The sequence below is a fragment of the Pantherophis guttatus genome, chromosome 3, assembly GCF_059756535.1.
Source record: "Pantherophis guttatus breed Tessera chromosome 3, ASM5975653v1, whole genome shotgun sequence".
Taxonomy (NCBI): Eukaryota; Metazoa; Chordata; class Lepidosauria; order Squamata; family Colubridae; genus Pantherophis; species Pantherophis guttatus.
Window position 1 is genome coordinate 5,172,913 of NC_142065.1, and position 8,192 is coordinate 5,181,104.

Genomic DNA, 8,192 nt, shown 5'->3' on the forward strand with positions numbered 1-8,192 from the left:
TCCCACCCAATCAGGAGACCCTACACCGTTTCTGACAGATGGCAGTCCAGTCCCTTCTTGAAAGCCTCCAGTGATGAAGCTCCCACAACTTCCGAAGGCAACTTCTGTTCCATCGGTTGATGGTTCTCACTGTCAGAAAACTTCTCCTTATTTCCAGGTTGAATTTCTCCTTGATCAGTTTCCATCCATTATTCTTTGTCTGGCCTTCATGTGCCTTGGAGAATAGCTTGACCCCCTTCCTCCTCTCTGGGGCAGCCCCTCCAATATTGGAAGATGCTCTCCTGTCTCCCCTGGTCCTTCTCTTCACTAGACCAGCCAGGCCCAGTTCCTGCAACCGTTCTGCGTATGTTTTAGCCTCCAGTCCCCTCATCATCCTGGTTGTTCTTTTTTGCACTCTTTCTAGAGTCTCAACATCTTTTTTTATAGTGTGGGGACCAAAACTGGATGCAGTATTCTAGGTGTGGTCTTACTAAGGTTTTATAGAGTGGTATCAGTACCTCCCTTGATCTTGATTGTATCCCTCTGTTAATGCAGTTTAGGATTGCATTGGCTTTTTTGGCTGCCACTGCACACGGCTGGCTCCTATTTAGCTGATTGTCCACTAAGACTCCAAGATCCCTCTTACAGTGACTGCTATTACACCTGGTTTCACCCAATCTATATGTGGACTTTTGGTTTTTCTTGCCTAAGTGTAAGACTTTACTGAATGTTGAATAGAATAGAATAGAATAGAATAGAATAGAATAGAATAGAATAGAATAGAATAGAATAGAATAGAATAGAGTAGGGTAGGGTAGGGTAGGGTAGGGTAGGGTAGGGTAGGGTAGGGTAGGGTAGGGTAGGGTAGGGTAGGGTAGAATAGAATAGAATAGAATAGAATAGAATAGAATAGAATAGAATAGAGGAGAGGAGAGGAGAGAAGAGAAGAGAAGAGAAGAGAAGAGAAGAAAGGAGAGGAGAGGAGAGGAGAGGAGAGGAGAGGAGAGGAGAGGAGAGGAGAGGAGAGGAGAGGAGAATAGAATAGAATAGAATAGAATAGAATAGAATAGAATAGAATAGAGAAGAGAAGAGAAGAGAAGAGAATAAAGAGAAGAGAAGAGAGGAGAGGAGAGGAGAGGAGAGGAGAGGAGAAGAGAAGAGAAGAGAAGAGAAGAGAAGAGAAGAGAAGAGAAGAGAAGAGAAGAGAATTAGAAAAGAGAATAGAAGAATAGAATAGAATAGAATAGAATAGAATAGAATAGAATAGAATAGAATAGAATAGAATAGAATAGAATAGAATAGAGGAGAGGAGAGGAGAGGAGAGGAGAGGAGAGGAGAGGAGAGGAGAGGAGAAGAGAAGAGAAGAGAAGAGAAGAGAAGAGAAGAGAAGAGAAGAGAAGAGAAGAGAAGAGAATTCTTTATTGGCCAAGTGTGATTGGACACACAAGGAATTTGTCTTAGTCCATAATGCTCTCAGTGTTCATAAAAGAAAAGATACGTTCATCAAGAATCCTAACGTACAAAACTTAATGATAGTCATAGGGTTGAAGAGATGAATGTTGGCTTAGTCTGCAGGGCAAACAACCTGAGTTCAACCTGCTGTGCAAAACCAAAAACCTGATTTAGTAACCATCTTAAGGGCTCCTTGTGGGAAGGCAGCCACCGAGCGTTACTTTGCTCAGAAAGAGATAACAGGAATCATAATCATTTTTTAAAGGAACAAACCCATTCTGACATCCGTGTTTTCCAACAGATGATTCACACTTGTTAAATAACGTGTCCAGCAGACTTCAAATAAAATCTTCGGATCAATCCGTTTTAATCTTCAACCCAGCTGAAAGCAATTTAAATTTAAGACCTGCGACCGTTTTATTATCAGGTTTTTCGAGTCTTTCATCCGCTTAAGCCATACCTGTTTTTAATGTCAATTTGAATTTTTGATAAAGCGGTTGGGTGAGTCCAAAGCTTGCTGGCGGTGTTGTAACAATATTTATTATATATAATCACCTTGTTCTTCTGGTTGTTTTGTTTATTTATTGAGTCTCTTGGTTTTGCTTACTCGGTAGGGGAAAAATTATTTTCGATCAACTTCTAAAACCCTTCAGTGAGTTTTATTAATCTCAGTTTGCTGAGAACGTTTGGGAACTTTTTCCGTCAAATGGCAGGCAAACCCCCCCCCCCCCTTTTATTTATTTATTTTTTTTTTTGCTTTAATTTATATGCTGCCCTTCTCCGGAGACTCAGGGCGGCTTACAGTGCGTTAAGCAATAGCCTTCATACTTTGTATATTTATACAAAGTCAGCTTATTGCCCCCACAATCTGGGTCCTCATTTTACCTACCTTAGAAAGGATGGAAGGCTGAGTCAACCTTGAGCCTGGGGAGATTTGAACTTGCAGTAATTGCAAGCAGCAGATGTTAATAACAGTGCTTTAGTCCACTGTGCTATCAGGCTCTTTGTCGGGGTTCTGACACTCTGACCCCACGTAATTTATGGCCCAGACTTGACCCTGTTTCCCCCATCCCCCCAGGGCGTGTCATCAGTCACATTTGCCAACAGAGCAATTTCGTGGGTTGTAGCGATCACTCCCCTCAGGCCGCTGTGGGTAACCCTGGGAGACAGCCTTGAGAGAGAGATGTCTGGAATGTGCTTTTGTTTTTGGCTGCCGTGCTGCTTCGCCGTTTTCCCATCCCCCTTGCCTATGGCAACTTGAGAGCAGGCCAGGGATGCTATGCGAATTGATACCCTTTGTCAATTTCACACACGCACACACCATTATTTTGGTTAGGGTCACACAACTTCTTTAATCAAGTCACAGAAAAACCAAACAGTTCCATTTGCACACTAGGTTAACCCTGGTTAGCATTAACTTGGTTAATGGGCATCTGTTCCTTAGTGGGCTGAACCAACCCAATTTATCAGCTGGTTGAAATTTCTTACTGTGTAAGGTATGAATACATCATGAAACTAATTCTAACACAAACTACAAATAACAACACGACGAAGTGGCAACTATGGTGCATGCTAAGATCTGCAAGAAATATCATTTGCCTGCTAGCATGAATGGGCGGGACCACAAAATACAGGTAGTCCTTGATTTACAAACATGATTCAGCCCAAAATGTGTTGCTAAGCCAGTCAGCTGTTAAGTGAGTTTTGTCCTATTTTACGACCTTTCTCGCCAAAGTTGTTAAGTGAATGGCTGCAGTTGTTAAGTTAGTAACGGGGCTGTTGAGTGAATCTGGCTTCCCCATTGACTTTGCTTGTCCGAAGGTCGCAAAAGGAGAATCGCGTGATCCCACTGAAACTGTCATAAGTACAAGTCAGTTGCCAAGCATCTGAACGGTGATCACATAAGTGTAAAAAACAATCATAAGTCACTTTTTTTCAGTGCCGTCGGGACTTCAAACGGTCTCTAAACGAATTGTTGTAAATTGAGGACAACATGTAGAGGAAATTTATTTATTTATTTATTGGTTCGATTTATATGCCACCCTTCTCCGGAGACTCAGGGCAGCTTACAATGCGTTAAGCAATAGCCTTCATACTTTTGTATATACCTGCTTAGTAGGGCTTTCGCCCCCCCACCCCAAGTGGTGTTCTTTTTTTTATACAAAGTCAGCTTATTGCCCCCACAATCCGGGTCCTCATTTTACCTACCTCGGAAGGATGGAAGGCTGAGTCAACCTTGAGCCTGGTGAGAATTGAACTTGCAGTAATTGCAGGCAGCTGGTGCTACTTAACAGCGCTTTAGTCTGCTGCGCCACCAAGGCTCAATAATAGAAAATGAAGAAGTAAAGTGCTCTGGGACTTTATAATTCAGTCAACTGTGTCCCCCAAAGCTGCTTTTTCAGGAGGCAACTGGACTTTCTTGTTTTTTCCTTTGAAGACGTTTTGCTTCTCATCCAAGAAGCTTCTTCAGCTCTGCAGACTTTTAGCTATACAATTTGGGGTGAGCACCCTTCAGAGCTGAATTATCCTGTTATAAAGGATAGAAAGATAAAGTAGAAGAGTGGACTATAAAAGCAGAATATACATGCCGATGCAGAAAGCTGTGAAAATAGTACACATTGTTATGTTTGTCGTGTTTTTTACTGGGGGTTATTATTATTATTTTTTTGTCCTTTTTTTTTCTGTTTTTAAAGGTGAAAAATGCTTAATCAAAACTATTTTTTAAAAAACAATATATCGTAAGACCTTTTCTGCATTGTGATGGAAAAGTAATTGAAATGGTGAGTCCTCCTGGCCTTCCCAGATATATTTTGTAGGGAGTTTGCTTTAAGTCTGAAAATACATTGATTTTTGGCAGTTAATCATTAACATAGATTCGGCATAGTAGAGGAAACTGTAAGATGCATCAAAATTACACGAAGCGCTTGTCTCAAACCCTTCAGTGATATCTCAAAAAAAAAAAAGGAAGGAAAGGAAAGGAAAGGAAAGGAAAGGAAAGGAAAGGAAAGGAAAGGAAAGGAAGGGAAGGGAAGGGAAGGGAAGGGAAGGGAAGGAAAGGGAAGGGAAGGGAAGGGAAGGGAAGGAAAGGAAAGGAAAGGAAAGGAAAGGAAAGGAAAGGAAAGGAAAGGAAAGGAAAGGAAAGGAAAGGAAAGGAAAGGAAAGGAAAGGAAAGAAGGGAAGGGAAGGGAAGGGAAGGGAAGGGAAGGAAAGGAAAGGAAAGGAAAGGAAAGGAAAGGAAAGGAAAGGAAAGGAAAGGAAAGGAAAGGAAAGGAAAGGAAAGGAAAGGTAAGGTAAGGTAAGGAAAGGAAAGGAAAGGAAAGGAAAGGAAAGGAAAGGAAAGGAAAGGGTAGAGCAACTTACATCAAATTGATAATAATGAGCATATTGAAAAACACTGTCTGATGCACCCAGAATAATTATAGCATTCTCTCAACTCCGATTCCCTTGTGAATATTCAAGCTTTGCTTTCAAGGACAAAAGGCTAAGCTTTTTATGAATTCATATCATATCATATCAGGGGAAAAAAAATAATAATAACCAGATATTTATGCTGCAAATTTTCTTATCAATGGCATCAAATGAAAGCAGATTTATTTATTTATTTGTAATCTGATGAAATCTCAGGTCTGCTGTAAAATTAAAGGAGATGCTGGCTGAAGATCTGAACACAGACAAAAAAAAAACAAGCATTCGTAATTATTAGGTGAGAGAGTGATCAAATTGTTAAGTGGAACTTAAATCGGATTGATTTTCTGGGCTGTTTTTCAATCACTGGATTGAAATGGATTGATTTCCAAAATAAATCAGGCAGGTTTGTGGAAAGGGGGAGGAGGAGGGAGGGAAGGAAGGAAGGAGGGAGAAAGGGAGGGCTGTGGGGTCCTTGATGCTCTCTGAGCTTGGTGGTTTTCGTGCAGACGTTTTATGACCCAACTATGGAACATCATCAGTGCTAGAAGGGAGTAGATGCAGGGGTGGGATTCAGCGGGTTCAGACAGGTTCAGGCGAACCAGACGGTAATTTTGATTCGCCGAACCGGTACTTGCAAGGACTGGCTGGCCCCGCCCTCCCCTCCCCTCCCCTCCCCTCCCAGGAGTCTCCACGCAGCCCATTTTGGATGCGAGGTAAGTGCAGGGCCCACGTGGAGGCTCTGGGAGGGCGAAAAACGGCCCTACCGGAAGTACTGGAAGTCTGGAAACGAGCCAGTTTCCGGCCTCCGGAGGGCCTCCAGAGTACCAGAAGGATACTGCAAAATCACCATTCCCACCCCACTCCAGGGGAAGGATACTGCAAAACCCCCATTCCCACCCCACTCCAGGGGAAGGATACCACAAAATCCCCATTCCCTCCCCACTCCTGGGGGAAAGATACTGCAAAATCTCCATTCCCACCCCACTCCAGGAGAAGGATACAGCAAAATCTCCATTCCCACCCCACTCCAGGGGAAGGATACTGCAAAATCCCCATTCCCACCCCACTCCAGAGGAAGGATACTGCAAAATCCCCATTCCCACCCCACTCCAGAGGAAGGATACTACAAAATCCCCATTCCCTCCCAGTTCCTGGGGGAAAGATTCTGCAACATCTCCATTCCCACCCCACTCCAGGGGAAAGATACTGCAAAATCTCCATTCCCATCCCACTCCAGGGGAAGGATACTGCAAAATCACCATTCCCTCTCCACTCCAAAATCACCATTCCAACCCCATTCCAGGGGAAGAATACTGCAAAATCCCCATTCCCACCCCACTCCAGGGGAAGGATACCCATTCCCACCCCACTCCAGGGGAAGGATACTGCAAAATCCCCATTCCCACCCCACTCCAGGGGAAGAATTCTGCAAAATCCCCATTCCCACCCCACTCCTGGGGGAAGGATATCGCAAAATCTCCATTCCCACCCCACTTTGGGGCCAGCCAGAGGTGTTATTTGCCGGTTCTCCGAACTGCTCAAAATTTCCGCTACCGGTTCTCCAGAACCTGTCAGAACCAGCTGGATTTCACCCCTGCTCTTTCCCCCAACTGACATTTCAAATGACGGACAGGCCGGCTTAATCTCCCAATAAAAAAGAAACGGAGAACCCAACTCTGCCCATTTATACCCAGACAACTTCACCTCCTCTTTAATCCAACCCCTATTTATTAGGCTGCCAAGCTGCCTAGCAATTTGTTCACCAGCGAACGATTTCTGGGAAAATTAAGCCACAGAGGAGCTGCTGAGACAGTAGAAGGTTCCCTTTCCAGACGGTGATTTGCTGCTCCCTAAGATTTTTTTATATATATATGAAAAATCACTCTGATCTCAGCAAGGAACCTGAGTAGGAGACCCAACATCCCCCACCAGGCGAAGGGAGCTTCTCTGTTTTCACCTGGGAAGAGAATGCCAGAGGTGAGGCTAGGTGGGTTGCACTGTGGGGTTATTGGTGATCTCGGAGCAGGGTTCTTTTCTTGCAAACATTTCATGACCCAACTAGGTGACATTATCAGTGCTGGAGGGGAGTGGGGTTTGTGGAGAGAAGGAGGAGGAGGAGGAGAAGTACTGTGGTGTCCTTGCTAGTCTTTGTGCTTGATTGTTTTCTTACAGACATTTCATTACCCAACTAGGTAACAGCATCAGTGCTGGAAGGGAGTGGGATTTGTGGAGAGGAGGAGGAGGAGGAGGAGAACTAGTATCCTTGGTGATCTCTAAGCTTGTTTTCTTGCAGATGTTTCATGACCCAACTAGGTAACATCATCAGTGCTAGAAGCAGTGGTGAAATCTAAAATTCGTTACTACCGGTTCTGTGGGCGTGGCTTGGTGGTGGTGGTGGTGGTAATGTGACTGGGTGGGCGTGGCCATTTTTTTTTTTTTTACTTTTAAAACCATTTTTTCTACAACCTCTTCGGCGAAGAGGTTGTTAAAAAAATGCTTTCAAAAGACTCTTGACGATCCCAGCTGAGTTGCCTGATCGGCAGAGGCTTTTTTTAAAAAGCCTCTGCCGATCAGGCAACTCAGCTGGGATCGTCAGAGGCATTTAAAAGAAAAATAGGGTTTTTTTCTTTTAAATGCCTCTGACGATCCCAGCTGAGTTTTTTAAAAAGCCTCTGCCGATCAGGCAACTCAGTTTGGATCATCAGAGGCATTTAAAAGAAAAATAGGGTTTTTTTCTTTTAAATGCCTCTGACAATCCCAGCTGAGTTTTTTAAAAAGCCTCTGCCAATCAGGCAACTCAGCTGGGATCGTCAGAGGCATTTAAAAGAAAAATAGGGTTTTTTTCTTTTAAATGCCTCTGACGATCCAAGCTGAGTTTTTAAAAAAGCCTCTGCCGATCAGGCAACTCAGTTTGGATCATCAGAGGCATTTAAAAGAAAAATAGGGTTTTTTTCTTTTAAATGCCTCTGACGATCCCAGCTGAGTTTTTTAAAAAGCCTCTGCCGATCAGGCAACTCAGCTGGGATCGTTAGAGGCATTTAAAAGAAAAATAGGGTTTTTTTCTTTTAAATGCCTCTGACGATCCAAGCTGAGTTTTTAAAAAAGCCTCTGCTGATCAGGCAACTCAGCTGGGATCGTCAGAGGCACTTAAAAGAAAAATAGGGTTTTTTTCTTTTAAATGCCTCTGACGATCCCAGCTGAGCCGCGCGATCATCAGAGGCTTTTTTTTTTTTTAACTTTTAAAAGCATTTTTTCGGCCGAAGAGATTGTAGAAAAAATGCTTTTAAAAATTAAAAGAAAAAGCCTCTGATGATTGTGTGGCTCAGCTGGGCTTGGGGGGTTGGGGGGAGCAG